Source organism: Sciurus carolinensis, chromosome 7 (genome assembly GCF_902686445.1).
Source record: "Sciurus carolinensis chromosome 7, mSciCar1.2, whole genome shotgun sequence".
Taxonomy (NCBI): domain Eukaryota; kingdom Metazoa; phylum Chordata; class Mammalia; order Rodentia; family Sciuridae; genus Sciurus; species Sciurus carolinensis.
In genome coordinates this window covers 113,351,856-113,364,012 of record NC_062219.1, presented here as the reverse complement: position 1 = coordinate 113,364,012, position 12,157 = coordinate 113,351,856, and the positions used below count along the sequence as shown (strand labels likewise).

The 12,157-nt window shown below is 50.5% G+C and overlaps 1 protein-coding gene across 16 annotated transcripts in view; it reads right to left on the bottom strand.

The window, feature by feature from the left end:
- Trerf1 (transcriptional regulating factor 1) overlaps positions 1 to 12,157 on the bottom strand; it is a 203,651-nt gene that overhangs the window by 129,104 nt on the left and 62,390 nt on the right. For 13 of the 16 annotated variants that reach the window (XM_047558824.1, XM_047558825.1, XM_047558823.1 and 10 more), the window contains one exon: positions 96 to 204. The exons of the other annotated variants lie outside the window; for them this stretch is intronic. The gene's annotated coding sequence lies outside the window, so the exon portion shown is untranslated. The remainder of the gene's footprint in view (positions 1 to 95; positions 205 to 12,157) is intronic. 16 annotated transcript variants of the gene reach the window in all.

Below are 12,157 nucleotides of genomic sequence, written 5' to 3'. Positions count from 1 at the left end.
AAACAGCACCAAGACTCTTTAAAACACCTCCCACTCCATGCAGAATCGAGATCTGATAAGTCTCCCCAGACTGGACCTCCTAATTTGGAACTTACGGTAGACACAAGTTCTTCTAGCAAAAACACTTCCAGTAAGGTCTTCACTCTTAACGTTTCAGTGTCTTCTTCACAGAGAGAGAGATGGCCTCAGGGCTCCAGCCAGTAGCTTTTGCAAAATGAAGGAAGGAGAAATAAAAGATGAAAGTCGAGACTTTCCACTGGGTCAAAAAATGATGTGAGGTTTTACTACATTTATGATTCTGATTTATTAACACAGGATATTGGCATTATATCATGAGCCTAATGAGAATTATGGGGGGTTTCTCATTCAAAGACAAGACTTCTTGGTATGTAAGATGTTGACAACATTCGTGCACAGTAGAAAAGCACACGATTACATAATACGAGGCGCACAGTTGCACGGACTACAGTGAGGCCTAAATAAAACTAGGCTAGATGAGCAATCAGGATGATCGGAATCCAGGGGTTCTCAGTGTTGCCTGCCTTTCTTTAAATTCCCAGGCGCTCTCCCTGAGAAATTCTGGTACATGTCATCTGCTGTGGGGCGCTAGCTTCAGGTCTTTTTGTTTGTGTTTTTGAAATTGTTTCCAGTGATGTGCATCGAGGGTTGAGAATGCCTGACCCACAGATAAAGAAAACCGAGATCTAAAAAATTAAGGAGAGCTTGGGGTGTAGCTCACTGGTAGAGTGCTTCTCTAGCATGTTCAGAACCCTGGGTTGGATCCCCAGCGCAGCGAATAAATAAATTAAATTAAAATAAATAATGAAGAAGCAGTCCAAGATTGCACAGCCAATAACAGACAAAATCAGAACCAAATCTGCTATGGACAACTCTTAGTCCAGTTCTACAGTTTTGCTCAGGTTTCTGGTATTTACAAATTTATTTTTAAAAAATTTTTTAACAAAAATGGAACTAATATGGAGTTGCCATTTTTTAGTTTTGTCAGGTAAAGGTATTTTACAAATGTCTACCAATTATTATCACCACTTCCTGACATGTTTCTGGCTTATTTGTCTTTCTAATATCCTCTCTGCCCCCATCCCACTCCCACCCAGGAGGTAGAAGTTGATGACCAGGCCCCTGTCCACAGTCTCACTCACCTTCATTCTCCCTGCTCCTTATGATAGATCCAACCAAAACCCAGTCCTCGAAAATTCTTCATCTCCTCCTTTCCTTAACTCTACAGACATCTGTTTCTGAAAGTCCCGACTCCACCCACAGACTACTTCCCAGTCCCTCCAAACCCACACTTCACCTTCCCCCTGACCCTGACCTGCATACAACATCTGCCCAAGTTACAACAACCAATATTTACAGTTTGCTATTCCACCCACCTTGGCCCTTCTAAATGTCTCCCTGATCCTGGCTATCGCTGAGGATTAGAACTAGGGGGTGAGAGAGGAGTCCCAGTAAGAGGGGTTCTCTTTTCAACCTTTGGTTTGAATTTGGGGCAAGCATGTATTCTTTTAAATGACAAAAATCACACGCACACAAATACATACATACAGAGACAGCAGATTACAAAATACATGTATATTTGCTTCTACTTTGTGAATTCAGAAAATTATCTAGAAAGTTTACATACCCATGTTCAAAATATAAATGATATTTGAGTGGTGGGATTATAGGTGACATTAATTTCACTTCCCTTTTCTCTTTGTTATCTTTATTACGTTTTACTTATGTTAATAAAAGAGTATGGAGAGCTTAAAACCAGAGGCAAAGCATTTTCCGATCTCTGAAATCTCACAGTATTGAGAGAAAAGACACCAGGCCAGGTTACGGGCTGGGGTGCAGAATCACCTCTTTTTTGTAAAGTGGAAGATTCCCCATCAGGCTCTTGGGGCCTCTGTGCCCTGCCCAGGCCTCTAACTCGAGCCATCCCCCAGTCACGTGGGTCCCCAAGAATAGATGGGGAAGCCAGGTCCTAGCACAGGGCTCAAGTCCCATGTAGAGCCCGTCTGGCTCCTGAGGTCGTGCCCCCTGTGGCCCGCGGGCCCACTGTGCTCGGATCCCTGTCCTTATTTTTCCCAGGCTGTGCCCCCACACTCTGTGAAGGCAAATAGCCACATGCAACTCAAATTGAGAGTCAAACCCACAACTTATAGCTCAAGAGCCCCCAAACCCTTGACATGGGGTGTAAGCTGGAGGATTCTCCACAGTCCCCACAGCTCCCTAATGCCTAACAAGGGGAAGAAGAGGGGTGAGGGAACATTCTAGCAAGCAAGAGCAGAACTGCGAGAGAACCCAGAGGTCAGAGGGTGTGTGATATGTTCAGAGAGGTACAAGGCCTGCCTTCTGGACATCTGCAGTGTCTCCTAACACATCCAAGGCCGAGCAGAGAGAAAAAGCCCCAAAGACTTCTTAATAGCAAAATCCCCCCCGGACCTCCCGTGAGGCCCAAGTGAGGAACTCTCAAACTTTCATGGGCTCCACCTCTTCAACCCGCTTCCCCACGACTCCATGGACCCTTCCCGAGTCTAGGAAGATCTAGGCCAAGAGGAGTGGGTGGAAAAAAATAGGAATAAAGAAAAAAGAAATGAGATTAAGCAACACCACCCTGAGGCAGTATGGGGCCCTCCCAGCCCAACATGGAGCTGTGGTCAGTGGTCTGGGGCGGTTCCTGAGATGCAGGAGAGGAGGTTCGGCCTCCTCCTGACCTCCTCGTCGCCAAAGGTGAAGAGGTGAAGGAAGTCTGCTAACTGCCCAAATTTCTTGGACCCTTAAAGTAAGTTTTAAAGAACTCGGAAACTTTTAAAGTGCCAAAACAGACTGGCTCACACCTGATCCAGATGCATGTGTGGCCTGTGTGGTCATTTTTGTTGTGGGGGTCCTCGCTGTGGTGCTGGGGATCACAGCTAGGGCTTCATGCATGGTAGGCAGGGGCTCTACCACTGAGCTACACACCTGGCCCATAACAGGGCCTTTCAGGAAACCCTCATGGAGGCCACTGACCTAGCCCGCAGTTCCAATGCTGTAAAAGGAGGAAGCCCTGGACAATTTGGGCTCAGGGGTCCCCCTTCACTGCACTTGACTGCCATACGGCAATCCATGCATACAGGGGGAGTCACTATCCCCACACAAGAGTCCTGTTCCAGGTAGGAGTGTGTGCCTGTCTTCTCCCGGCAACCACTTGGACTGGAAGCCCAATTCTTCCCTTTCCTTCTTAAAAATCCTCCCTTTTGGTTCTCAGCAAGCTTCTAACCAGGCATAAAACCAGTTTCCAAATCTATGGACTCCTATCCTGGGGCCCCTCTCCCTCTGGCCTTGGCGTGGTAATAGCTTCCCCCATGACGCCTCCCTGTACACCATACCGTCCCAGCAGTCCTGCAACCCTCCTCTAGCTCTGTAAATACTTTTTTTCAAGTTCCTTCTATTAAACCTTTTGAGCAAAGAATTCAAAGAAAACTCAGAACCCAAGATCGGCACCTAAGAATTTTGGAGTCTCGGGAGGACTCTGGAGATGTACACATTCAGAATAGATGGATGACATCCCGAGACAGGGCAGAGAGCTACCTGCCACCCACTGTCAAAGGAGAGACGTGGGAGGTGGGAGTGGTCGGAGAAAGTCTCATGGAGGAAGTGAGATCTGAGTTGGGTCTCAAAATCCAGGGTCAAGTAGGTCAAGTGGAGAGGAAGTGGGAGACCATCCCCAGCAGTGAGCCGGCCCATGAGTGGCACCCAGCACAGGGTGGGTGGGGCGCACCCCGAGGGATGGTGCAGAAGTCAAGACAGACTGGTCCGAGCCCACCTCTGCCTCTTATCTAGCTGTGTGGCTGGGCAAAGGACTGACCCGTCCCAGCCCCCATTCTTCATCAGTAACTTATGAAGACAAGGACAATGGCACCTGCCCACCAGGGTGACTGTTTACAGAGAGGATGCTTAAGATACCTAGGATACTCAGTACCTGCCACCAATAAAAAGGACCTGTTACTCCAGCTCCCATCCAAACTACCCAGTGCCCATCTGCTGAGGCCGCCAGGGCTCTTTCTTCATGAAGGTGGGAATAAGCGAACACTTGCAGGCTGGCTCGTCACTGTGAATACCCCAACAAAGGTAAGAGCCAACCGAGCCTTAGAACGCCCAGGCAGCAGGGAGGGAACTCGGCGTGCCCCCCACAGGCTCTCCTGAGCCCACTCACCGCATCCCTAGGCCTCCAGCGGGATTTAGCCAGGGAGAGCCTTTATCCCCGCGTCTCCCTCCTCAGCACAGTCGGCAGTGTTTATGTCCCTTCACCATCACAGCTACAGTCAAGGCCCCTTCTCCCCAACTCTGGGGCTCCCTCTTTCTGGCTGCCCACCCTTGCCAGCCCTGGGGTTCCTTGCCATCCCTTGATGGTTTCCCTAACACCACCTACTTTTCTGTAAATAGCCTCTTTCATTAAAGTTTCTCCAGTGGTACATTTTGCAGGTGCCCATCATTTCCTGCTGGGTGTCTGACTGAGAGCCAGGACAGACATCCATCCACCGGACAGACAGCGCTGAGACTACAGCCCCATCCTACCCTCCCCAACTTTGTGCCTAGGCAGAAAGTGAATGGCAGCTATTAAGACAGAACACGCACGTGTTTTGCCCAAGAAGAATCCTCCAGGAATTGAACACCCCTGGGCAGTTGAATCAAACCAGGAAGTCCAGGGACAAGCAACTTTCCCAACCCTGGCAGGTCCATTCAGAGGTTCCCTCAAGCCCACCACGAAGCCACAGTGTCCAGACCAGTGTCTAGCACACAGTAGGTACTTGGTACATATTTGCTCATGGAGGTCCTTCTAGCTGAAGGTGGAAGCCTGAAATTCAAAAGATCTTTCAGGAAAGGATATTCCGCAGAAGCAGGGACTGCATAGGGCAGCCACTGAGGTGCCCTCTTCTCACCCTCCCAGGTGATCAGAAGCTCTGAGGGACCCCAGCTACCTCCAGCAGGCTCTCAGGTTCCAGTCCTTCAGATGCAATTTCCGCCTCTCCTAGCAAGTCATGCCTGGGCCTCAGAGTTTCCTTGCTATCTCTTTTGATGATTTTACTGTTCCCCTCTCTCCCTCACAAAGACTTGGTTCAGTGCAATTCAAAAGCATTTATTAAGTGCTTACTGTGTACAAGTACCATGCCAAGCACTAGAGATGCAAAGATGATTAAGATAAAGATCTCAGGATCCAGGGGTCACCAAAAACAGGAAGGAGAAAGGCTAAATACGACTAACGGGGCCTCTCAGGGAAGGGCGAAACTGGAATGAGCCTGGGTCTTGAAGGATGGGGCTGTGACTCTGGTGAGGTGGGGAGGGGGCAGGTGGGGCGGAAGGAGCAGAACTGAACCATCTAGGGCAACAGCAGAACAGAGAGGGACAGGGGTCTGTCTCCAATCCGGACCACTTGACTCGAGACCCAGGCACACTCCACAGAGCAGAAGTGAAGTCTGATCAGAAGGCTCCATTCCAGTCGCCTCCAGATTCAAAATGGTCCACTTTCAGAAAACAGTCAAGGCAGTGGCTGCGTGAGAGCAAACCACTTGTCCTCGAGAGGGGGTGTCTCAGCCTGACACTCACCACCACCTCCTCAGTCTTGAGGATCTTGAGGTTGGCGGGATCCACATGTGGAAAGGGGTCTGGACACCCCAGGTCTCCACTGAGATACACACCCACCTCAGAAAAGATAAAAAACCCTCCAAGCATGCCTGCTCTTACTTGGAATTCTAAAATTAAACCTTCATTCCTCTCACCTCAAAGCTTTTTCCTTTTCTATGCTGATATGCAAATGCCCTGGGAGAGGCTGCATCTCAGCAGCCATTTACCCACTTGGCACAAAGACTTCCGCAGACCTTTCCTGGAAGACAGGCTGCCTAAGGGATGCTTGGGAGATGACCTGGGATTGGAGGAGAGGCGGGAGGAGGAGGAGGAAGAGACTGCTGGAAGGAAAGGGGCGACTCCTGCACCCAATCGACAGCACCCAACCAGGGCAGAGGGGAGGGCTGAACACAGCCCTCGGAGTCTCCCCCGCGCGCGGCTGGTTTCTACAAAACCGAGATTCGATTCACATACCATAAAACTCACCCTCTCAGAAGGCACAACTTGCTGATTTTTAGCCTGTTCACGAGACCATGGACAGGGTCCAAACCCTCCCTTCCCAGTCACTGACTTTCCAAACACACAGAGGCTCAGGCAGCTCCAAATCAACCAGGCCATGATGGGAACAACTCCATTTTTCTTTTTTTCTTTCTTTCTTTCTTGTTTGTTTGTTTGTTTGTTTGTTTTTTGGTACTAGGGATTGAACTCAGGGGCTCTTAGCTACCAAGCCACATTCCCAGTCCTTTTTACATACATATTTTTTGAGACAAGATTTCACTACATTACTTAGGACCTCACCAAGTTGTGGAGGCTGGCTTTGAACTTGCAATCCTCCTGCCTCAGCCTCCTGAGCTGCTGGGACTACTGAGGGAATTCTTAATGACTCTGCAAATGTGTTTCCCACATCTCCAGGATCCTGGCAGCCCAAGATGGAAGCAGGAAGAGCAGCGCTGGCTTCGCAGGCATGAGCCTGTGCAGCCTCGCAGGGCCCTATGCTTGATTGAATGCACTGCTGTCACCATCTTGAAAGTCTTAATAATCTTAAAACAAGGGGCCCCATATTTTCATTTGCTCTGGGCCCCACAAATTATGAAGCTGGTTGTGAGCAAGAGGCCAAGGTAGGGGAAGAGGAAGGACTCGAATCTTCCCAAAGCTGATGGAACGGCTGCTACTGCTCACTGGGCCAGGTCGGTGGGCCACGGCAAGGTACCAGGTCTGCAGCGATGCCGAAAACCCAGCTCAAAAACCGCCTGAGACCACATCTTCCTACCCCAAGGCTGAGCAGTTGGCTGATAAGGGTTCCCTGAAACAGTCAGACTGGCTGAAAGTCAACGTGATAAGGGGAGAAGATACAGGCCCAGACTGTAAAGCAGGGGCACTCAAACCGAAACTCGTTTGATCTAGTGCTCACTTACAGGTTAAGAGCAAGAAGAGGAAAGAAAGAAAGAAAGAAAGAAAAACCCACGTTAACTAAAGTAACCGGCACTGAGAGAACTTGTTAAACATTTGCCATTTTTTTTTTTAACTGTCGCCTTTATTTCCAGTATATTAGGGAAGTTAATCGTTTCACCAAAAACCTGTTATCTGATCCAAAGGGAGCACCAGGTGGGTTTCCAAGGCAGATACCCACAGGGATGTCAGTACGAGAAGGCTCTCAGGAACAACACTAGGTTCCTGGCTCTTGTCCCTTTATGGCAAGAGACCCCTGAAGTCCATCTGCAGGGATCCCTAAAGCTCAGACCCCCCCCCCCCCAACCTACTCCAATTCTTCCCTTATAGATGAGGAAGCTCAGGCAGTGAGAGGGGAAGTAACTGGCCAAGGCCACCCACAAAAAGGGCAGGACCAGAACCCGGAAGCCTTTAGCTTCCCCTCCCAATTTCAGGAGAACAACCTAGATTCAGATCCACAGGCCAATCTTCCCTGGGTCCTCGGCTCGAGTCTTCTAGCACCTGTCTTTGTCCCTCAGGAAAGGAGTCTGCCATGCAGATACATTTGAGATTCCTGAAGCCTGATAGAGAAGACGCACCTGCCTCCACCAGCCACCATCTCCGTGCCACCACTGGGCAAAGGGTCAAGGAGCTCCAGGTAGAGCTCTGGGCCTTTCTGGGTCCAGGGCATTTATCGACATTACCTTTCCTGAGAAGACTGGAGTCTCACCCTAGTATTTTCAGTGACAGGTGAGGGCCACACAAGGTGGACAGAGCTCAGGGCAGACAGGAAAGGCTGGCTGTCCGCTGTACCAGAGAGGCATCCCAGGGCCTCTGGGCTGCAGTGGACTTGCCAGCTCCCATCACATGTGTCCTTTTTCTATAAAGCACAGGAACCAAATCAAACCCATCTAACAGCCTGAATCCCGTTTAGTTCAATTTGTGTTCCTCTCTCCTACCTTCCTTCTACTTTCCCTCACTTTTTCCCATGAATGATTCATTAGTGAGCACTTATTAGATGCTGGGCACATTCCATCCGCTGGGGTTGCAGCAGTGAACAAAACAGAACAGGTCTTGGTGTTTACACTCTAAAGGGAGGAAACAAAGAGCTAAAGAAATGAATTATATACCTTGTCAGAGGGCAATGAATGCTCTGGATAAAAATAAACCAGGATAAAAGGGATAGGGAATGGTAGGGAAGGCAGGTATTTTATCTAGGATGTTCAGGACAGGGGTCTCTGGAGGGGGTAAGGGAAGAAGGGAGTGGATATCTGGGGGAGATATTCTATACAAAAGAATCAGCAAGTGCAAAGGACCTGGGGTAGGAAGGTCAAGAACAACCAAGACTCTAGCATGGTGTGAGTGGTGAGAAGGGTAAGTTAGAAATGCAGGGCGGGGTGTGGGGAGGGGAGGGAGCTGAAACAGGCAGGTGAAGCTTCAACAAGTCCTTCAGCCTTTTCTCCTAGTGAAACAGTATGCAGGCTCTGAGCAGGGGTAACTGATCTGACATAGCCTGTCACATGACCTCCCTGACCACTGTTATCACCAAGCAGCCTACGCTGGGCACATCTATGAAGGGACCAGATTCAGGAGCCAGACCCTGAGCCCGGCACAGCCTCTAATCCTGTGTGATACCAAGAAAACATTTCCCTTCTCCCGAACTCCACATTCATCTCTGTGAAATGGTAAGGTCACACTAGAAGATGTCCAATGTCCAATGTTTCTACAGAAACTCTTATTTTCTGACCCTAATACTGACTGCCCCAAGGGTCTAAGTCTCTGGAAGCCCCCAATTATTCCCCACTGCCTACCCCACCCCAAAGCAAACACTCACTGCCCCAAAAGCACAGCTCTCTAGGGAGCAAGGTCCAGCCCAGGAAACAGCCACGTCAGCAACGTCCTCCTCAGATTATAAAGAGCCACCACTAAAGATAGCGCAGCTTCCACACGAGTCAGGGTGGGGCGCGGCCAGCAGGGCCCAAATCAGCAGTGTGCTACTGAGTCGGCGGCTGCCCAGGCTGCCTCAGTCTCTGGGTCTCTCACGCCACCTGCACCGCCCTTCTGGGTGGGAGAAAGTTCTGGGTGTAAGAACAAAGTACTCTGGGGCTGGAGACGTCGCTCAGTGGTAGAGCCCTTGCCTGGCACGTGAGGCCCTAGGCTCCGTCCCCAACCCTGCAAAACAAAAAGAAACAACAGCTCTACCCCGTCCGCCTCCTTGAGGGTCCTGCTGCATCGGAGGAGGAGGCGGCACGAGCAGGGCTTGTCCCTCCACCATCAGACTGGGAGCTCCCCGAGGAAACGGACTGCACCACCCAGCAGACGGGGACGCATCCCAGGCCTCCTCTTAGGCCTTCCCACCAGAGCGGGGCTCCCCACAGCGTCTTCCCACTCAGACTGGGAGCCCCCTGAGGCAGAGACTGTGTGTCCCCAAGAGCTCATGTCCCTCATGGCAGGGGTGCTGCCACCCCATTGGACTGGAAGCTGTCTGAAGACAGTGTTCCTGAGCCCTTTCCCTCCGCCACCACCCTGAACCCCACAGGCCTTCTCCCTATTATGTGGTTTCTTACAACAACATGCTGGAAGCACAGGGTCCGGCCAGCCACCCCTGCACCCTGTGATTCCTAGGAAAACTCCCTGAAGATGACCTCCATGCAGAATAAAAAGACAAGACTTCAAAGTCACTGTTCCCCAACAACTTCTCTGCCACTGTTTACAGGCTCTGCCCACGGGCTGTCACCACTTTAAACAGCCCTTTCTGGTGACCGAGGCCGAGGCCAAGCTGGAATGCACCTGAGGACCGAGAGCATGGAATCTGAGCAAGGTTCATGCAGGTTCAGGCACAACCACACTCGCAGCTTCCGGAATGGGGAGGAGAGTCATCTCAGGGGCAGGGGAGTCCTCCCTCAGCCGAGGAGGTGAGGGCGGACAGGCAAGGATCGGGCCTGGCTCGGCACAAGCTCGGCAGCTCACGGGGCAAGCAGAGCCTGCCCCAGACACCAAGGAGGGACATTTGCACACATGTGGACTCAGAGAAGCTGCCAGAAGCTCCCCGGGAATGGAGCGTGCTGGCTGCTGTTGGCACAGGGTCTCTGCAGAACCGCAAAGGAACAGGAAGGCTGGAACTTACAACAGCTGCAGGTGGTCGCCTCATCATGGCCATCACCGACCTAGGTCCCTCCCACAAGCCAACTCTGCTAATCTTCATAACCTGCTAATGCCACTGCCCTCCTAAAGACCAGGCAGCAGAGGCCTGTCCAGAGTCACACAGGGGAGGAACGCAGTAGGCACAGGGTTCCAAAAGTGTGCTCTTGGCAACCTCCCTCTCCAAAGCCAAAGGGCGCTGCCTCTGCTGTTGCAGCTGGTTCTTCTGAACTCCCAAGGTGGACATGGAAAGCCATCCAGCCATAGCATCCTGAGAACATGGGAGACTCGGGTAGGACCCAGGGGCCCACTGCACCAAAAGCTTGGGTACACTGAAAACACCACCCTAACGGCCTTCATGACATCCTTTCAGAAGCCTCAGGTTGAAAAATCCTACCCTCCTGTGTTCCCCTTAGGGGGCTGGGGTTGTGGCTCAGTGGCAGAGCACTTGCCTGGCATGTGTGAGGTACCGGGTTCAATTCTCAGCACCACATATAAATAAATAAATAAAATAAAGGTGTTGTGTCCATCTATAACTAAATATATATATTAAATATAAATAGATTGATAGATAGATAGAGATTTAAAAAATAGTATCTGTAGGGAAAAGAGTGATCCTTTTAGCAAAACCCCAACCAAAGTCATGATTATTTATAAAGAAAGAAAGACAGCTAGTGGTAAAGGGGGGGGGGAGGAACATTAGTGGTCCCCAACATGTCTCAGCTCTCCCTGGTGCTGGGTTCGGATCCTGGGCCTCGCACGTCTTGGCAAGTGCTCTACCACTGAGCCACATCCTCGGTCCTCAATCATTTCTAAACAGTGTGTCAGTTACATTTTCAACTAAAATTCGCCGTTTCTCTTCAGCCTTCACACCCTTTCAGGAGAAGTTCATCTACGTGTACATCAGTGAGTCCCACCGTGACACCCAGGAGTCTTCATGACAACTGGAAACCAAAGGAAACAGGGGCTTCTTTAGACTTTTTTTCAGATCAGCAACTGCACCTGCTGTCTGCACAGATGGACACTTGGCATTTCAGGTTGACACGGGGCTGTCCTCCACGTGGGATGCTCAGCAGCATCCCTGGCCTCTTCCCCCTCCCCATCCCTAAAATGCAGCCAACAAAATTCCTCCAGATGTGACTGACAAATGCCCTTTGGAGGGGGGAAAAGTGGCTTCCAGATGAAAATCACTGTATGGAGCAAAGTATTGAACACACAACCGACAAACTGTTTAAAAGTAAGCATATCCCATTTTTCCTGACTCCTTGGACGCCAGGAATTTGAAAACTCTCCATAGAGCTACGTGGCTCCTTCCTATGAATGCGCCCAAATACAAGCGCTCTGGGTTCTCACGCCTGCCTCTCCTCCAACCCCAGCTTCCCACTCTCAGTCACATTCACGCTGGGAATCAACCCAGCCTCAGGCGCTAGCTGTCCCCCTGGTGGGGTGACTGTCAGCTCTGAAGGAGCACTGCAGGGGTGAGAGCCGGAGAGCATGGGCTGGGGACTCCAGCAGCCTCAGAGCAGCAGTGGCCACATCCAGGAGAAGGGACCCGCTGTCACCTCCAGCGTGGCTGATTCCTCGTGCTCCCCAAAGCCTCATCTGAATGCACAGCTTGCCTCAGAGTGAACTATGCCAAACCCGAAGATAGGTCAAAGAGAGAACCGAATCTAAGACCGTGAAAGACCAACAACCCAACAGATACATGGGCAGAGCATGAATCACAAGAAAAGGAAACACAAATGGATCTTGAACTTGTGAAAAGATGCTCAACCACACTCATAAAAGAAATGCAAATTAAAACTAACTGAGACACCGATTTTCATCCATCAGATTGACAAAGATCAAAAACTACGATAACTCGCTGTGTTGGCAAGGGTGCCTCATTCACTGAGGGTGTAAAACTCTAGAACCTCCTTGAAAGGATACTCATGCCTGTCTACCAACATCACAAACGTATGTGTGCCTATGCCAGCTC